Source organism: Miscanthus floridulus, chromosome 9, assembly GCF_019320115.1.
Source record: "Miscanthus floridulus cultivar M001 chromosome 9, ASM1932011v1, whole genome shotgun sequence".
Taxonomy (NCBI): Eukaryota; Viridiplantae; Streptophyta; class Magnoliopsida; order Poales; family Poaceae; genus Miscanthus; species Miscanthus floridulus.
Window position 1 is genome coordinate 43,437,085 of NC_089588.1, and position 20,361 is coordinate 43,457,445.

The following is a 20,361-nucleotide window of genomic DNA, read 5'->3' on the forward strand; positions in this document are numbered from 1 at the left end:
CGACTATTTATTTCATTAATCCTTATACCTTAGGCCTATAAGCTAAATGAAATTGTGGGAACACCCAATAAGATCATTGCAATCATTACAAAGATTCAACACAATCATAAGCATAATGACAACTCAACAAACAATAAAGATGCACAATTCAATCATTGACTCAACTTGCGATACTATCGCCCTCATTATGCTGGGGATAACAATCCTAAGACTTATCTTCAGATTACGCAAGAAGGTGGTGAGGAATAGTTCTAAAAGCATATCAAATCAAGGAGTGGAGATGAGAACAAGGACGTTAAAATAAGGTAGAGATGAATAGCAAGGGTAGAGATATAGTAGAGAAGAAAATATCAAGATTTATAGAACAAGGATTTTATAGCAATTTCAAAACCTTAAGACGGCCAATTTCTAACTAGGCTTGAATTCTACAGTCAGCATTGCTCTGATACCACTCTGTAGCACCCGGTTTTAAAGAACAAAACTAGATACATGTAACACCCCAGGTGTTTGTCACTAGTTAAGCAACAGGTTTAAACTCAACCATGGCATGTTAAGTGGTGATGGAGATGTTAGGTCAAACATATGAAAATGAGCCACCACTTAAACTTGGACCATGCACCATTGCTTACATGTTGCCCTTTCCAAAAAGTATGCTTGAGTAATGTTGGATGTACTTATTTCATGTGTCTCACATCAATATCCATCTACATTGATCCATGGAAAAGTTTCATGAGGTTTGGAATCAAGAAGTCACATGAAATGATAAGTTACATCTTTGTTGGAATTGCCCTGTTAAGTGAATGGAAACATTGGTCATTAAATGAACCTTGCAACCTTGCCCAAATGACTCTAGAGGAACTCTACAACAAAAGTTATGAAAAGTTCATGTTGAGCAAGTGGCCAGAAAATGCTTCAATAGATCAAAAAGGATAATTTAAGCTTTATCGTGATGCTACTTTGACTTGGTTTGAACTATGTCTTAGAGTATTTGCATGGCAGTGGAACCTAAATAAAGGTTGTAGCTCATCTTATGTAGAACAAACTTTGTTCAATGATCAAGAGCTAGATCAGCTTTGAAGTAAGTCAAACCGAGGCCCAAAGATTAAACTCAGTGCTGTTTTGAAACCTTGAAAATCGGCTAAGTCTGGGATGACTGAAATTCGTGTTTGAGTTTTTGTGTACCCCACTTTGGAACCTTGTATCTCCCAAACCAGGCCTAACCAGCCCAACTTCATATAAGCAAAGTTGGAGCTGATATGTAGATCCACAACTTTTATTAGTAGAGTTTTTGCTAACTCGTCGTGTTTTAGGAGTTACGGAGGCACAAAATATGGGTTTCAGTGGTATGTTTGAGGTAGAATTGGAAATTTGAAATTGATGAACAGTGCCGACACCGTGCACAGAACGCTCGCGCCGCGTGGCCTCCCGTGCCTGCGCCCGTCGCCACCTCGCCCCAGGTGCATGAAAGCTGAACTTGAGCCCTGTTTTTCCCTGCCCTCTCCACTCTCTCCCTCTCCTTTCCCCTTCCTTCTCCTGCTCTCTCCAAGCCGGCACTTGCCGCTGCCATGAACGCCATCGCCGCCGAAGCTCCATGGCCGCCCCATTTCTCTGCTCCGGCTTTTCCTCAGGCCTAACCAACCCCGCCTACTCCGTCCTCATTCGCGCCGCACCTCCCCATCGAGTTGTTTCGCCGGCTTCGCCCCTCCAGCTTGTCGCCACCGGCGCTGCCGTCGCGGCTGCAGCATGCGTGCGTGGCCGGGCCACCTCGGGCCGCCTCCCGGCCATCCGAGACAACCAGCAGGTGCGTGCGGGCCCCCTTGTGCTCCTCCGCCCCTTCTCCGCCACCGACGAGCACCCCCACAGCCGGCCCCGACTTCCTCTGCTCCAAAATCCCGCCAGGGACCTTGGGTTAAAATTTGAAGGTAAGGAGGGGCCCAAATGCACAGCCTATGACTCATATGAATAGTGCTATTGAGGACCTTTTTGCAGGAAATTTGCTGAAGTTTGGAAATTCATAGTAATTGATAGGAAATTCGTAAAATAGCAAATGAGGACTTTTTGGAATTCTTGTGAAATTGTCTATGCAGTAGATCTATAGTATGGCATGTTTTAGTTTAAAGTTTTAGCTGCAAAAATAGATTCGTGCAGTAGGGTTTTAATGCTAGTTGAATTTCTTATTTTCCATAACTACAGATCTAGGGCTCCAAATGAAGTGAAATTTTTGTGGCATGCTACTCATGTGATAGTTGATGTGTGGTAAAAATTTCATGAGTATTGGATGAAGTATGAGTGAGTTATTGGTTTATCTCGCTCTCACATGATTTCTTGCAATAGCAAATTGTCTTTTTCGTAGAGGGAGCTATACTTATGAAAATGGTATGAAATTTGTACAGTATACTATTGAGAGGATATGTGAGCTACTGTAATTGTTTTATAATTTATTGTGCATTTTTTTGTATATGTTCATAAATACACCTTGATGTCTAAATAAATTAAGAAATGCTTTAAGAAAATTTATTTAGAGGTGAGCACCATGCTTTCTGGTGTTCTTTAGTCACGTGTGAAATGTTTTTAAAGTTGGTTTTGCCCAATTATGTGTTTGCAACATAAGTTAATAATTATTTTCTTGCCGATGTGGTTTATGGACAGATCTGGGAACTTAGCAAAGTTCTTCATGATAATGTGCTTTGTTTTGAAAATTGTTTATACAAAAGTTGTAGATAATTCATGTATCTAGCTGCTGTTAAAATGTGGTGTCATTTGGCGAAGTAGTTTGTGAGTTATGCCTGTTTAAAGTTGGGTTTCAGAAATGGCTGCTCTCTGTCAATTGTGGACCAGTTTCTGTAAATTGGTATATTTGACTTAGTTGACTTGAGAATCATGCTAAGATGATTAAAGATGAATTGTAGAAAATTTCATAAGCTTTCCAGAATGTCTTGTTGCATGGCTATTGGATTTGTATAACTCTATTTATGATCCAAACATGAAGCTGTTGTTTCTAGTCCAGAAATAGACATATGCTAGTTGTGGTTGTTTACTCCATGTGTTGCTAAGTGTGGCTTATGCCCTTGTTGATGGTCAATTTATGATACTTGTGACCTTGTTAAACTTGTGTCATGCTTGATGTGCTTGCTCTCTATAGTTAGTTGTGTGATGTTAGTTAAATAGCTATTGGTGTCTATGTCTTGCATAATCTTGTGTTTGTCTTGAATGCTTATGTGATGCATCTTGTGTTACCATTCATACACATGCATATTGCATCTCATTTAGGTACGCTAGATGAACCACGTGAAGGATGTGATGTGGAGCCGAACTCGAAGATTGGGTTTGGTGGATCTATCCCGAAGACGGAAGGACTAAGCAAGTGCTAGGACCGGAGATGTCATCAAGACGGTGCAAGCTAACTGAACTGACTTGTGTCGGATTCTAGGCAAGCCCCGGAGCATTCTAAGTCTCCCAGTGTTTTATAAAATATTACTCGAGTCCTTTATGATTGATGCATTAGGTTATAAGAGTTGATTGGAACCACTTGATGCATATAATTTCCTTGTCCAGAAATATACCTTTAACCCTGTGTAGGTTCAGGATCGAACATATGCTTAGCCATGCTTAGACCGGTAGAAGTCGGGTGATTTCCTGTCACCTGCGAGATATAGGTGGATACCGAAGCACAGTTGGCTATATTTACTATTGTGGGAAAAGAACCATGGGGTAATGTAAATAGAGACCCGGCAGGATATCGATAGAAAAGCAACAAGGCATGGAGGTCTTGGGTGTGGATCTATCCCCGTCTGTGTCGATTAAGGACCATACCGTTGTTGGCGCTGTTTGACAAGATTGAACGCATGCCTATCACTTAGCTGGCTGGATAACTCGTTCCGACCGCGAAGCCGAGTAGCTCAACTCAGGCCGGGCCCCGTTCTGTTGTGAGCTCCTTGCGGGGGCGATCAGACTGAGCCCAAGGGCAGGCTAGGCCTGAACGTCCTGGCATTTGGTGTCCCCGATTGTGCGGCGCGGTACGAACCCGTGAAATGTGTACCTGAGTTGTACCAAAGGTGACCTAAGGCTGCCTTCGCACGGTATGCCTGGGTTTGTGTTAGGAATAAATTCCCAGCTGGTTGAAATCGATTTGAATCGCCGTCTCTCCCGGATAGTGAGAAACTTGGCTAGTACCAACATCATAGTAACTGCGTTATGGAACATGATGGTTCGAATGAATATGAAATTACTATACCTGCTATGGTTACTATTGTATGCTCTAAAAAGATATACCACATGTTTGGCACAGGATTGTTGCTAATCTAGAGATGGATAGTTATAATTTACTTGATGATAGAATTATAATTGTATAATTGAGTTAATCGCTTTTTATGCAAAATGTTGTCAAGCTACCTCCACTTATAAAACCTTGCATACTCCTTGGAGTCAATTTTATTTCTGGTTATGACGGGTAAGTCTAGCTGAGTACATTCGAGTACTCAGGGTTTATCCCACCATGTTGCAAGTGAGGTTTTGGCCTACTAAAGATGGTGGCTAACCACCGGTGGGCTCGGTGACTCTATATTTATTCTCATCTATATGCTTTTATCTGAGAATGTCACTTATGCTAGCAATGTATTTGGAACTTATATTAATGTAATCCTTTGAAAGCAAATGTTGTTTTCACTAATTGGTTTTGAAACCCAAACTTATACTATTATTTGTGAAACCATTTGTAATATTATTTCCGCTGCAACTCTACGTATGTGATGTGTATTTGCTTAATCACGCGATCTTGGTTGTGATGTTGATTTATCGAGGTCCTATGTGACACTCGGCGGATTACCGGGTTTATATAAATGAAAGTATGCACGTGTCAACGTGTTAGCGAGGATAGCCATACTTGATCTTGTATAAATTGGGCGGTTCTATCACAATACACACCATATGTGAGCCCAGGAAGTCAAATCTCACATATAGCTACAAATAAGGGTAATATCAAAAGACAATGCTTAAATACATAGTGTATTAGTATAAAGATTATAACCTCAGAGTATAGACAACAGAAAGACAACTCCGATCTTCAGGCGAAGACTCTAAATCCACAGGGACAACTGACTGGTTGATCACAAGCCTAATTCCTCCAAACTTGTAATCTGGTACCCATCCGGGATTTTTCCAAATAATTGAAAAGTAAAGCAAGCGTAAGTACATGTCGTACTCAACAAATATGACATGGGGTTCATGAGGCTCAAAAGGCTAACACTGGTTTAACTGGGATTAGCTTTTAATGAGTCATGATTTAAGCAATTGAGTAGCAACAAGTTTATCACAAGCCCATAAACACATAATCAGGTAAACATGAATAATGAATAGCATAAACAGTAATCATTAGTGAGCATCTTTATCATTAGTATCATCAGTGTTCATCATCTATTCCGTAAGGGTTCCAAGGCCGCTCGTGACCGTGAGCACGGCTGATATACCAGTTTTACACTCTACAGAGGTTGTACACTTTCACTATGAGTCATGATTTACCCTTTCGCCCGAGGTGATCAGTCTCTTGAGCCACTAGCAAGGAAGGCCAGCATGGTTCACTATGAAGCCTTTCAAAGGTTCGTCTAACAAGTTAGGGCCATTAGATTCACTCGGCAAATAGATATAGGAACCCCCCTATCGAATGGCACAATTTCATCATGGGTATACACATAAGAGTAGAGGTTGTCCTATACCCGATTCGGCAAGCCATTCTTACGCCAATAAAGGTAACCTCTAACAAGCTAGAAAAGGTCCTCATACTAAGCTAAAGCCAGAGCCATGTAGCCCTCATAGCTGTACTGTAAGTCCAAGATGATCACTTACAGATAAGTGCTTAGGGAGAGAAATCTAGAGCACCATAAAAATAGCCCAATGCTCTAGCCCCCTTGTTCCATGTTGCTAAAAAGCATCTTTTAGTGTTTATTGCATATAACATTAGTCAAGTTACAAGATCATGGTTGTAGTTGAGCACTAGCAAAGCTACCCAATGCAACAACCCGAAGGTATCAAGGCACAAGGTACAAAGTACTAGGAAATCCTTAGTGGTAGTCAAGGTAGACACATGCAATATGAATTAAATGAATAAAGGTGTATAGGACAACAAGAAAGATCCCATTCTATACTTGCCTTAAACACCGATCCTTCGGTAAGCTTTAATCTTCAACGTTCTTCTTCTTCTTGATCACCACGTATATCTCACCGACTGGACATAATCATAAAGCACCACGCAAGCATCCATACAATCATACATGAAGCAAACAATAGATCTAAATTAGAACAATACACCAAACATAAAATCAAGATGAAAAGTTTGTAAAACGAATCTACGTCTTGCTACGAACACACACAAATGCGAGAGGCACGCTAATCGGAGCTACGGTTGAAAAGATACAACTACTGAAAGATCTACTCATAAAACTACTAGCTTCATGTGTTTTAATTATGTGAAAACATATATAAGATATTTTATAGATAATAGAAATGAAGTCAAATTTAAGTTTGAAATATAATACTAAAGTAAAACAAATCATACTTGATTTATAAAATCCAGTTGCATAATCATTAATCAAGATATGGTCTAAACCATGAAATTTCAGAAATAGTAATATGGTAAACACTGTTACTAATGCGTAGATCTCGTTGCTATGAATCTAACGCAACTTGAATGGACTAAAACAGGTCTAAAACGCAAAAGATATGAAATAAACAAGATTTCCTTTAATAAAATAATAGATTAAATCTAACCACTAATTTTAAAAGTTGAAAACACATCTAACAGTAGTATGAACATGTAGATTATGAAATTACGAACCTAACGCAAGTTGAACGGATCAAATCGGACTTAAAACGGAGAAGTTATGGCTAAAACAAAATCAGTGGCAAATCTGTAAATAAGTGAAAACGTATTTTGGATCTAAACCGATGAAACTACGCTTTTCAAAGAAAACATAATCTGTGATTGCGCTTTGGACCGCGGGTTCTATATTCAAAAACTCCAGGGACTCTTTAGAAATTATACCAGGCGAAAGGGTATCATGCAATCATGACCATCGGATCTATTTTGGACGGCTGAGAATAGAAGCAAGGGAGAGAGAGGGCGTGCGGTCGGCCGGAACAGTAAGACCGGCACAGTGGAAGCCATGGCCGGCGACGGAGTTTCGCTGGAACAGCGATTTCGGGCACGGTTTACAACGGGAAGGGCATGAGCCGAGAGAGTGAGGCACGGAGAACTTACCTCGGCGATCCTCGCGGTGTGGAGAGGACGGAGGCAGCGTGCGGCTTGGCGAGGCGGACGGCGACTTCCTGCTAAGTCCGGCGATGGGGTGAGCAGCCCAGAAAACAAGGGGAAACAATAAAACAAAGCGGGGAGATCCACTACCACCAAGAGATGCTCGGGAACTTGCTCGGGTCAATGGAGAGGCTTCCGACGATGGTCACAGCTGCGGCATGCGGACGTGCTCTACTCGTTGAGATGCAAAACAAGCGGCAGAGCTAGCTAGGGCAAGGCGGCAATGCGTAGATGGGAAAAGGGGATAGGGCAGCGCATGGCACCTGGGCTCCATTTTATAGGGCGCTTCGCATGGGGCGCATGTCCAAATCGGGAGAAATCGGCGTGGCGGTGGACTTCCGAATCAGGGCAGAGTCCGCTCAGGACATGGCTGGAGGAAGGATGCGGCGCTGACAGGTCGGGCCCACCCGTCGATGTAAGTGGGAGCGGGGCCGGTATGTCGGCCAGAGAGAGGAAGGGGAATACGGGCGCGAGTGCGGATTCGGCAGGGCTGAGGCCACTGGGCCGGCTGGAGAGAGGAACGCGGGTGCGGGCGACTGCGCAACTAGGCTGTTTGGAGCGGGCGCGGGAGCAGGCCGGGCTAAAACCGAGAGGGAGAGCTGGACTAAGAGAGAGAGGCCGGGGTGGGCCTTCGGGCCAGATAGAGAGAGGGAGAGTCTTTCCATTTTTTCCAAATCCTTTTCTATTTCGTTTTTCAAAACCAATTTTAATTATCAATCAAATCAAGGTCAAATATTATTTCTAATATACTTTCAATTCAAATAAAATGAGAAATTTTGGAAAGTTTTCCAAAAAAATAAATCTTACACCTTTTTAAATTCTTTTATTTTCTAATTCTCTTTTCTTCTACTTCAAAGCCATTTTTAATTTATTCCCAAAAGCAATTTAAAACATTTTGAATCTTGATTCAAAACCACTCAACCAAATAAATAAAATGCAAGGGCATGTATGCACAAACATGTTGCTAAACCTTATGATGAATTTTAATTTAATGAAAATTTTTATTTCCCTATATTTCATGATCACAAAATTCCAAATTAAATCATTTTAGCTCTATTTCCATAAATTCAAAATTTAGGGTGTTACAAGGACCTTTTAATCAAAGTGACTCTTGATCAATCCAATAATTGTCACTTGTCTAGCAGATTCTGTACCTCTCATACATGTGAATTGATCTCACAAACTATAGCTCCAATAATCATAAAATTTGGTGGAGATGTGCTTCTATGAGTCTACTTTCAAGAAAAAATTATTTGAACACAATTTTACTTCATATGAACTGCCAAAAATCACATCTTTCAACACTACTACATGCTGAAAATTGCTGCACCATAGTTGACAAGATCCACTCTAAAACCAAGGTTTCACTTATCCAATGATCATAACATTTGTACAGAAACTAATACCATAAGCGTAGAGCATGCATACCAAATTTCAAGCCAATCCAATAAGATTTGATCACTCAAACATGGCTATCATCACAGCTAGCTCACATTTTCAATTATGGACAGATTTTCATCATTGAGCTATTCCTCATCAAATGTGAATCAAACTTGAAATCAACTTGTTTGAATACTTTCACAAGATATATATCCATTAATCCACTTACTAAAAGTCATCTTATGAACTTATCCATTCAAACCAACTCAAATTTGATTACTAAGCGTACGATCCATTCAAACCACTTATAGCAAGCAACAAATGCATATATATATATATATATCCAATTATCAAGCTTCAACAAAATCCAATTGCAAGCCATCAAATCATCCAATAAAATCACCCACAACTTGATTTTACACTTGTATATTGAAAGCACATTTGGACTTCACTTGTTTGACTTGGCATTTGTGTTTGGATGTGCACTAAGATTCATAACTTGATTCAACATATGATGAACAATATGAAATCAATTAAATCAAGCCTCCAATGCCGATGGTACCTACAATCAATCATCCATTTTTTGGTGGTACCTAAACTAGTTTGGGTCCTCTCAAGTTAGGTGCAACATACTTAGGCATATCCTTAGTATGAATAGCGGGATGTTTTACAATAGCAACCATAGAGGTACCATTATCATCCTTCCTAAGCATAATATTAGCATCAATTGAAATAGGCTTAGGAGTATTACCTAGGAGACATGAATTAGCCATGTGTCCCCTTTCTCGGCATGAGTAGCACTTTTTCTTTCATTGAGCCTTTTTTTCCTTGCTCATATGGTGCTACTCATTGCCTTGCCTCTCATGATTTGCTTGAGCCGTCTTCTCAAGCTTGGTAGGACACCTCGAGGCAAAGTGTCCCATATCTCCACTCGTGTAGCACTTGATGTGAGCCAAATCTCTTTTCTCATATTGATTCTTGCTCATCATTTTGGCATCTTGATTAAGCATTGGATGCCTTGCTCTTCCGCCTCTTCTTGTCTTCTTCATCTTTTTCATCCCCATGTCACCACCATCTTCATGGTTGGTCTTGATTTGTTCTTGGGGCTTCTTCTATTCATCTTGTGGCTCAACTTGTGGCTTTAGTTGAGGCTCATCTTGTTGCTTCACCAATTGCTTGGTTGGGCACATTGAGGTTAGGTGACCCCAAGTGTGGCACTTGAAGCACTTGACATGCTTGAGCCTATCTTCTTCCTTCTTCAACTTGAGCTTTTCTTTGTTGGGGCATGTATTTACAAGATGTCCCACTTCATGGCACCGGTAGCACATGAAATGAGATAGCTTCTCTTTTTCTTGCTTCTTCATCTCTCTTTCATATCTTCTCTTGCCCCATCTCTTGCCTTTGATCTTGCTCTTGTTGAAACTTATGCCACTCATGTCATCTTGGCTTCTTTGATATTGTTGACTTTGATTGTCTTGAAGCCAAGGCCACTCTTGTCACCATAGCTTGTTTGATTATTCAACATATGCTCAAAGGTGACTTTTGAGTTGTAGCACCTCTCTAACTTGTTGCTCAAATTCTTCACTTCTTTGTTGAGCTCATTGTTCTCCTTCAAAAGGTTTGTCTCACAGGACATAGAAGTAGAACAAGCATCTATATGTGAAGAACATGGCATAGCTAATAAATCATCACAAGAGGTGGATACATGGTTCTTGCCTACATCACATGGGTTAGAAATAATATGCAATTGATCATCTAATCCATGTGATGAGCTCTTGCTAATTTTAGTTTCTTCATTAGAAAGCTTCTTAGTGAGAAAAGCATGGTCTTGTACCAAATTATCATGAGCAACACTAAGCTCCTCATGATTCAATTTTACCTTCTCATGTGAACAAGTAATGGCATAAAGTAGATGCTTTTGTTGTTCACATGTAACTTTTAGAAATGAGTTTCCTTTTTCCAATTTACTTGTTTTAGCTAACTGTTTTTTGAAAAGCTTGGTCATGCGAGCATATCTGTTTAGAAGCTCATCACAAGAATTGAGATCAACCACATTAGCATTAGATACCTCAGTGTCACCTTGTGACATGAAGCAATGTGGTGATGGTGATGGGCTTGTAGAAGCATCACTGACATAGCCCGAGCATGAACCATCATCATCATCAAGTGTGCATGGAATGGAATTGTCATTTGCATCACTGTCGCACCCAGTTTTAAGAACAAAACCAGATACACACCATATGTGAGCCCAGGAAGTCAAATCTCACATATAGCTACAGATACGGGTAATATCAATAGACAATGCTCAATATATAATGTACTTAGTATAAAGAATATATCCTTAGACAACAAATAGCAGAAAGACAACTTTGATCTTCGGGTGAAGACTCTAATTCCACAGGGACAACTGACTGGTTGATCACAACCTAATTCTTCCAAACTCTAGCAATCTGGTACCCATCCAGGATTTTTATCCAAATAATTGAAAAATAAAGCAAGCGTAAGTACATGTCGTACTCAACAAATATAACATGGGGTTCATGAGGCTCAAAATGCTGACACCGGTTTAACTGCGATTAGCTTTTAATGAGTCAAGATTTTAGCAATTGAGTAGCAACAAGTTTTTCACAAGCCCATGTAAACACATGATCAGGTAAACATAAATAATGAATAGCATAAACAGTAATCATTAGTGAGCACCTTTATCATTAGTATCATCAGTGTTCATCATCTATTCCGTAAGGGTTCGAAGGCCGCTCGTGATCGTGAGCACGGTTGATATACCAGTTTTTCACTGTGAGTCGTGATTTACCTTTTTGCCTGAGGTAGGTAATCTCTTGACCCACCTCCAACGAATGTCAGCAGGGTTCACTATGAAGCCTTTCAAATGTTCGTCTAACAAGTTAGGGCCATTAGATTCACTCGGCAAATAGATGTAGGAACCCCCCCCTTCCCAATGGCACAATGACACGCAGCCTATACACAAGGGGATAGAGGCTATCCTATACCCGATTCATCAAGCCATTCTTACACCAATAAAGGTAACCTCTAACAAGCTACAAAAGGTCCTCATACTGAGCTAAAGCCAGAGCCATGTAGCCCTCACAGTCGTACTATAAGGCCTAGATGATCACTTACAGATAAGTCCTTAGGGAGAGAAATCTAGAGCACCATAAAAATAGCCCAATGCTCCAGCCCCCTTGTTCCATGTTGCTAAAAAGCATCTTTTAGTGTTTATTGCATATACCATTAGTCAAGTTACAAGATCATGGTCTTTAATTGAGCACTAGCATCATACTACCCAATGCAATAACCCATTGGTGACAAGGTACGAGGTAACAAAGTACTAGGAAATCCTTAGTGCTAGTCAAGGTAGACACATGCAGCATGAATTAAATGATTAAAGGTGTATAGGACAACAAGGAAGATCCCATGCTATACTTGCCTTAAAACTCTGATCCTTCTTCAAGTCCAAAACTTCAAAGATCTGCTTCTTGATTCACAACGTATAGCTCACCGACTGGACATGATCATAAAGCACCACACAAACATCCATGCAATCATACACGAAGAAAACAATAGAACTAAATTAGAATAGTACACCAAACATAAAATCAAGATGAAAAGTTTGTAAAATGAATCTACGTCTCGCTACGAACACACAGACGCAAAAAGCACACTAATCGGAGCTATAGTGAAAAAGGATACATCTACCGAAAGATTTGCTTTATACGTGGAAAAGAAAACTATATGCTTCATTTATTTCAAATATATAAATTCATATATATAAGATATTTTATAAATAATATAAATTGAATTAAGTCAAATTTAGATTTGAATTATAAAACTGAAGTAAAACAAATCATATTTTATTTATGAAATCTAGTTGCATAATTATTATTTAAATTAGAGTTTAAACCAAGAAATTCTAGAAAAAGTGACATGATTAATATTGTTACTAACACATAGATCTCGTTGCAATGAATCTAGCGCAACTTGAATAGGTCAAATCAGAGCTAAATCGTAGAAGATATGAATTAAACAAGATTTCCTTTAATAAAATAAAAAGATTAAATCTAACCTCAAATTTTAAAAGTTGAAAACATACCTAACATTAGTATGAACATGTAGATTATGAAATTACGAACCTAACACAAGTTGAACGGATCAAATCGGAGTTAAAACGGAGAAGATATGGCCTAAGGAAGGTAGTGACAAAACTGTAAATAAGTGGAACTTGATTTTTGAAATAAAATAAATCAAATTCTAATTTTAGAACGACGGAGGGACTGCGGGTACGAATAGAAGAAAGTACAGGGGCTCTTTAGAATAAAATCAGGGACGACGGGTTGAGATCCAACTAATTGTAATGGCCTTTTTGCAAAAGCGACCGGCGAAGGGGTATCTTAAGATGTGGACCATTGGATCGGGATTGGACAGCGTGGATTGGATCGGTCGAGGGAGAGAGAGGGTGTTGTCGTCAGCGTTGACAGGGATGGAGGCGCCATGGTCGGAGACGGCAGCGCATGTGGAAAACGACCTACGGGTCACGGATAACCGAAACGAGAGCACCGGGAGAACGAGGGGAGCGAAGCGAACTCACCAAGATCTATTACCGCGGCATGGAGGAAACAGAAGCGGCGCGTGGCGTAGTGGGGTGGACAGCATCGATGGCGAGATGCAGCTAGGGTTGCAGCGGTGGCTGCGGCACTCTAGGATTGGGTTAGAGAGGGGGCGTGTGGTCCTAGCCCGTATTTATAAGCGTGGAAGAGCTTGCGGCGCACGGCAACGGCAGAGTCGGCGCGGCTCCGGACTATCCGGTAGAGTTCGGGTGATTAGAGGTAGGGGGCGACTGACAGCTAGGGCCCACCGGTCGGCGACCGAGAAAGAGTGAAAGGAGCTGCACGGTGCTGGAAACTAGGCCGTTGAGCGTAATTTAGGTCGGCCTGTTGACACAGGCCACGCGGTGAAAAACGGGGCGGCCCAAGAGGAGAGAGAAACGGCTGGCGACGCTGGGCCGAGACGGAGTGGGCCTACAGAAATGAGAAAAGAGCGGGAAGAAGAGAAGATGGGCCACGAGAGAAAGGGCAGGCCAACAACTGGCTTTGGGCCGAATAGGAGGGGAGAGGGGAGAGTAATGAAAAATATTTTTTCCAAATTTTCTTTTCTATTTTCCTTTTTCATTTTCAAATCGAATTCAAATATGAATCAAATCAAATTTGAATAGGGTTTCACACACACTTTTCAAATTAATTAAAAATGAGAAATTTTGGTAAGTTCTCAAAAATAAATTTTACAACCTTTTTAAATTCTTTTATTTTCCAATTTCTTTTTTCCATCTTTTCTTTTACTTCAAAGCCATTTTCAAATTTATCTTTCAAAAGCATTTTAAATGTTTTCAATTTGAATCAAATCCATGCCATTCAAAGAAACAAATGCACCGGCATGTATGCACATCCATGTTGCTATGCCAAATCATAAATTTTAATTTAATGAAATTTTTTTATTTTCCTATATTTCATGTGCGCAAAAATTCCAAATTAAATCTTTTTAGCCTATTTCCAAAAATTCAAATTTTAGGGTGCTCCAATCACATGAGCCATCACCATCAACCTTGTCAAGTGATCTTGTGGTAGAATGATCATCATCATCATCATCACTTGACCTTGAGGTGGAGCAATCTTCCACAATCACCAAGTTGGGATCATGCTCAACATCCTCATGCGCCTCCTCCTTGGGCTCATCATCATCATTGGAGACCCTCCCATATATCAAATTGAGGTATAACCAAATATCATGAGCGGTCTTCATGTACATGATTTCCCCAAATATCTTGTCACTCAAAGATCGATATAAAATGTTAGTAGCTTGGTTCTCGAGATCTAGGCATTTCTCTTGTGCATAAGTTAGATTATTTTCATCCAACACATGAAAAAAGCCTACATCTACAATCCACCACATTTGAGGGCTAATGAACTTATAATTGCTTATCGTCCAATTTTCCACTATGTAAAGTGTGTGCCATAAAAATGTGTGGACAATCAACATCTAGCCCATAATTCGCCATCCTCTCGGGTCGGTGAAGACCACTTGTAGGGTCAAGATGGCGGACTAGAGGGGGGTGAATAGTCCTTTCTAAAAACTAATCGCGCTGGCTAACCAAAACAAATGCAGAATTAAAACGATAGGTTTAGCCAAGACTACACCCATGTATCTAAGTTCACAAGCACCTTACAAAGATCCTAAAAAAGCAAATAAGGTGCCAGGCTAGGTAGAGCTTGCCTAAACAATTCTAGCTTGCAAGGTCACACAAACCTATGCAGCTAGTACTTCAAGCAAACCGGGGAGCTCCTACAAAAACTAGTGATGCAAAGCGCATAAAGCCTAATCTCACTAGCAATGCTCAATAGCAAGGCTACACAAAGCCAAACTATAGAGCTCAAATTACTTAGCTACACAAACTAAGTAATGAAACTAGCAAGGCTACATAAGCCAACTAGTTACGCAAGGGAGCTACAACTATGCTACACAAGCAAGCTAGCTACACAAGAGCAACTACACAAGCACAATATATGAATGAATAAATACAATCTTGTGTATGGATATTCCAAACAAATGGGAAGATGTAGACAAGTTGACACGATCGATTTTTCCTTGAGGTTCGGTGGTTTGCCAAGCACTTAATCCCCATTGAGACAAGCTCAAGGTTGTTGTCGGTCCTCATGCTAGTGGTGACCCACAAGTCACACTCTCCCACGTGGAGTGCTTACCATAGGCTCTAGCACTCGACCCGGCCGGACCACTTGACGCTCTTCACGTCTCACTCAACTAGAGTTGCTCTTCGCGATCCCCGCGGGGCGAGCACAATACCCCTCACAAAGCTCTTCTCCGGAGCCATGCACAAGCTTCTTGCGGTGCTTCAACAGAGATCACAGCCACCAAGCCATCTAGGAGGTGGCAACCTCCAAGAGTAACAAGCACCACCGGCTTATAACTTGATCACCTAGTGCCAACACTTGCAATCTCTCAATGCAACGCACTAGAATCACTCACTCACAATCGGATTGCACTTTTGCAAGCACAAGTGAGTTAGAGGGCTCCCATGGACACCTACACAAAGCCACAAAGGTCCAAGGGTGCACAATAGCTGGCCAAAGCCAGCCAAGGGCTCCTTTTATACCTCTAAGGGCTAAAAGAGCGATTGCTTGGAAAACCAGCCACAAGGGCTCTAGACCAAGGGTCCAGACCAGGGGTCTAGACAATCAACCCTAGGTCCAGACCACCAGATCACGCCACATGTCGCTTGCCATTGGAACGCAATGCTAAGAGCACCAAATGCTCCGGACCAACGTCCCTAAGTCCGGACGCTCCACATGCCTTCTCTGCCTGCCGTGTGGCCAACTAGACGCGCAACCCATGGTCCAGACCCCTGCTACAGTAGGTTTTGGAGCCGACACGCTGCTGCTGCCATTTGGCTAGACCATCACGCCTTGGTTCGACCGTGCACGCCACCAGGGTCCAGAGCTTGCCTGACCATAGTGCCAGGCTAGTGTTAGGTTCCGGACCCATCCACGATGGTCCAGACCACCTAAACCCTAGGGTCCAGAGCACCTGTCCTTCTCCTTTTCAACTCCAACTTCTTCTCCTTTGTAAATGTGCTAACACCACCAAGTGTACACCATCATGTGCAAGTGTGTTATTATTTTCACAATCATTTTTCAAAGGATTATCACTCTTTTCACCATGCCACTTGAACCTAGCACTCATGCAAAGTTAGATCACTCGAGTGGCACTAGATGACCGATATGCAAACAAGTTTGCCCCTCTTGATAGTACAACCATCTATCCTAAACCCGGTCATGCACATCTCTACACACTTATGACCGGTGAAATGAAATGCCCTAAAAGTTATACCTTTGCCTTGCGCATTCCATTTCATCTCCTCCAATGTTGATGCTACACAAGCACCAACCTATCACAAATGATATGATCCACTTCATATCATCATGTGACCTTATTAGTTCATCGATGTTGACATCACTTGCTCTTCACCGTCACCCTTGTCCATCAGCGCCAAGTATTTGCTCAAGCTTCACCGCCACGTGCGGTCCATTGCTCCAAAGCCTCCGACTTGCCTTTCATACTAGCAACCGGTCCATCAAGCCAAGCCTTGTCTTGATCTTCTCCACCTAGACACATGACTCCATGTCATGTCTCATATTCAATAAGCTCCTTTATTACATGTGTGAGCATCGCAACAAATCCAAGCCATTTCCACCTTCATGGCATGTGTTGCTCACACTAGTGTACCTATGGACTAATTACCTGTGTATCTCACATAAACACATATTAGTCCACCTAGGTTGTCACTCAATTACCAAAACCAAACAAGGACCTTCCACGTTCTCCTAAACAATTTAAACCATGTAGGTTTTCTCCAAGGGTAAGTGTGAAACCGAGCAACCCTACCATATGATTTACCTAGTGTATGCATGACAAGAATTTAAACATGCAAATGCAAATCTAGGCATGAAAAGGAACTAGATGGTAATTGAAATTGCAAGAGTTTAAATCTAGGTACCTAATATGTGAAGGAGAATTTGGGTTCATAGTATTCACTAACCCACTTGGCAATGACATGATCCAATGTGATGCATCCCATGATATGCACCTAAACTTAGCCAAGTCTCCAAATTCCCCAAAGTCCATTGGACTTCTCATTTCCCCTTCGGGATCCAAACCTTCTTGGTGCTGTTCATGGTTGAAATAATTTCTTTTGGCACCCAAATTAGTTTGGCCCCACTTGTGTTGGCTTGCCTGTTCACCTTGATGGCCACCACCTTGTCATTCTTCTTCTTCTTCAAAAGATAAGGTGTGAAGGCCTTCTTGTTCACCTTGTTAGTGTAGGTGTTGGAGAGCTTGCTTGTTTGCTTTTTGTTTTTCTCTTTCTTCTTTTCTCCCCCATTCTTCACCTTACACTCATAGGACTTGTGGCCTTCCTTGTGGCATACGTAACTAACCATGGTTGCTCCCTCATCAAGCTTCTTCACTCCCTTGATGGTGTTATCTTGATGAGGTTGAGCTTGCTCCGTCTTGCCTTTCTTTTGGATCAAGTCCTTGGTGAGGCGAGCTACTTCTTGTTTGAGTTGCTCATTCTCCATTGTGACCTCTTGTGTACCTGTTTCTACAATCACATTTTTAAAGCAAACTTGGTCACAAAGAGGTGAGTCCAATTTAAATAAATCATCACAAGAAGTAGAGGCATCCTTTTTAGGCATTTCAAAGATTGATCTTTTTTTTAGGTGCCTTGGTGGGGGTTGTACTGACGGCCTCAAGATTAGCAACTTTTTTAGTTAGCTTATCACAATGTTTGTAAAGGGTTTCCGTTTTAGTAATCAAACTTTTATAAGCTTCTTGTGAGCTAGCTAACTTTGCCTTTAGTTTATCATTTTTCTTCATAAGTCGCTCATCATTAGTTGTGCTTTCATTTATGCTTGCACTAGCTTCAAGTTGCTCAATTTTAGTAGATATCTCCACATTAAGATTGGCAAAAGTTTCATATTGTTCAAGCAACACATTATAAGCTTGTTGTGAGCTATCTACCTTTGCTTTTAATTCTTTTAGTTTCTTTTGTTGGCTAGTTCGAAGCTTAGCATAATCAAGATTATCTTGCACAATTTTATCATAAGAAGGCATGTCATCATCACTATCATTGTCTCTAGAGGATGAGCTTTCATTACCTCATGCCGTAAGGCACACATGAGAAGAGCTTGATGATGAGTGCTTGCAGTCGCGCCTCTTGTGATCGACTTCTTCTTCACTTGAAGAATCATCCCATGTCTTGATTGTTGTGAGGGCTTTTGCCTTGCATGCCTTCTTCTTTGCCTTGGGTGTGGGCTTGTTTGGACAATCTTCCACAAAGTGCCCTCTCTTGCCGCATCCATAGCATCATTTCTTTCTTTGCTCTCTTCTTTGGTTTGTGAAGAGGCAATCTTCAATTTGGATGGGCACACCCTTGATATTCAACTTGTGAATATTCTTCACCACCTTCTCGATTAGCTTGATTGTATCTTCATCAATGTCTGAGGAGGAGGTGGAGGCTTGATCATCATCACTTGATTCTTCATTATCATCATCATCCTCATCTTCTTCTTCATCACTTGAGGAGCTTGAGCTTGAGCTTGACTCAACTTGCTTGCCCTTCATCTTCTTTTCCTTACCACATGTGAGAGCAATGCCTTTGCTTGATGAGAAGGCTTCTTCTTCACCTAATTTGTGAGAGCAATGTTTTTGCTCATGGACATTACTTGTGCCGACATGGAGATCATGCAATTTTTAAGGTGAACACTTGGTTAAAAATTTCCATGCTCAAAGATTCAAACAAGCAATGTTTAGCTCTAGCATTAAGGTGAATTTCTTTTTCGTCACCCGCAGTTGGTTTCTCAGGATTCTTAAGGTGTTTCATCCCGTCGAGGGTGACTATCCAAACACCAAGATCTACCGCTTCAAGGTAGCAAGCCATTCTATCACTATAGTAGGGAAAATTAGTGCCGTCAAAGTGCGGAGGTCTAGAGGTATCCATCCTTCCCTCTCTAAGGGGCGTCGGCTCAACGGCGGTAAAACCAAGGGTCTAATATGAGCCAACCTGGCTCTGATGCCACTTGTAAGGATCGTGACGCCAAAGAGGGGGGTGAATTAGGCAACTTAAAATCTATTTTCTAACTATGGCCTCTATTTTTAGCCTCAGCAAAACCTATGCAATAAAGTAAGTTATCTAAATGTGCAACTACGGTTTTGCTAGGTGTGTTGATATCTCTACCGCAAAAGAGTTATGCAACCTAGGTTCCAATCCTATCAACTAGCCTATCAACTAAGCTAGGAAAGGTAAAGCACACAGCCAAGGTACACAATGTAAATGCGGAAGCTTAAGTGAGGTAGAGATGCAAACTCCCGTCGACGACTCCGGTATTTTTACCGAGGTATAGAGAAGTGCACAAGCTCCCCTTGAGTCCTTGTTGGAGCCCCTCGCAAGGGCCAAGCTCCCGGTTGGGTATCTCTATGGATAGCCTCGGGTCTTCCCCACGCGCAAGTGGGTCCCCGGTGTGTGCCTTCCGGCAAGCCTCTCCCGGACCGCTCCCAGCCGTCTTCACTATAAAGCTTCCGATTGAAAAGCTGCGGGCCTTGTTCCCTCTAGTACACAGTGGCAGCCATAACACAAACGCGGTTGGTATGGTCTCGCAAGACTACAAGCCCCACCGAGTACAACAATGGTGCACATAAGCACCGAGTGGCAAGAGGTGTGCAAACCTCAATAAACACTAGGCCTAAACCTAGAGTGAGCGCATATGAGCGTGGTCTAACTAACCTAAGCACTTCACAAAAGCACCTACGCTAATCACCAAGTGATCTATTAAGCCATTGCATATGGAGAGCTCCAATGTGGTTTATTAATACCTTAGCACCATCCATCAGCTCTTCCACCCATCAAATGCCCGATTGGAGCAAGTAATTATAGCCCCCATGTCAAAACTAGACATTGGAAACTGCAACAGCTTTTTGCACAGTCACCGGACATGTTCGGTGCGGCACACCGGACATGTCTGGTGCCCTTTCCAAAACTAGCCATTAGGCTTCTGACAGCCAACCATTGGAGCATAGTGTATGACTGGTGCACC

At 41.6% G+C, this 20,361-nt stretch overlaps 1 pseudogene; it reads left to right on the forward strand.

The window, feature by feature from the left end:
- Nucleotides 1–1,591: 1,591 nt before the first annotated feature.
- Nucleotides 1,592–20,361, forward strand: part of LOC136479744 (putative serpin-Z6A) — a 41,449-nt pseudogene continuing 22,679 nt past the window's right edge.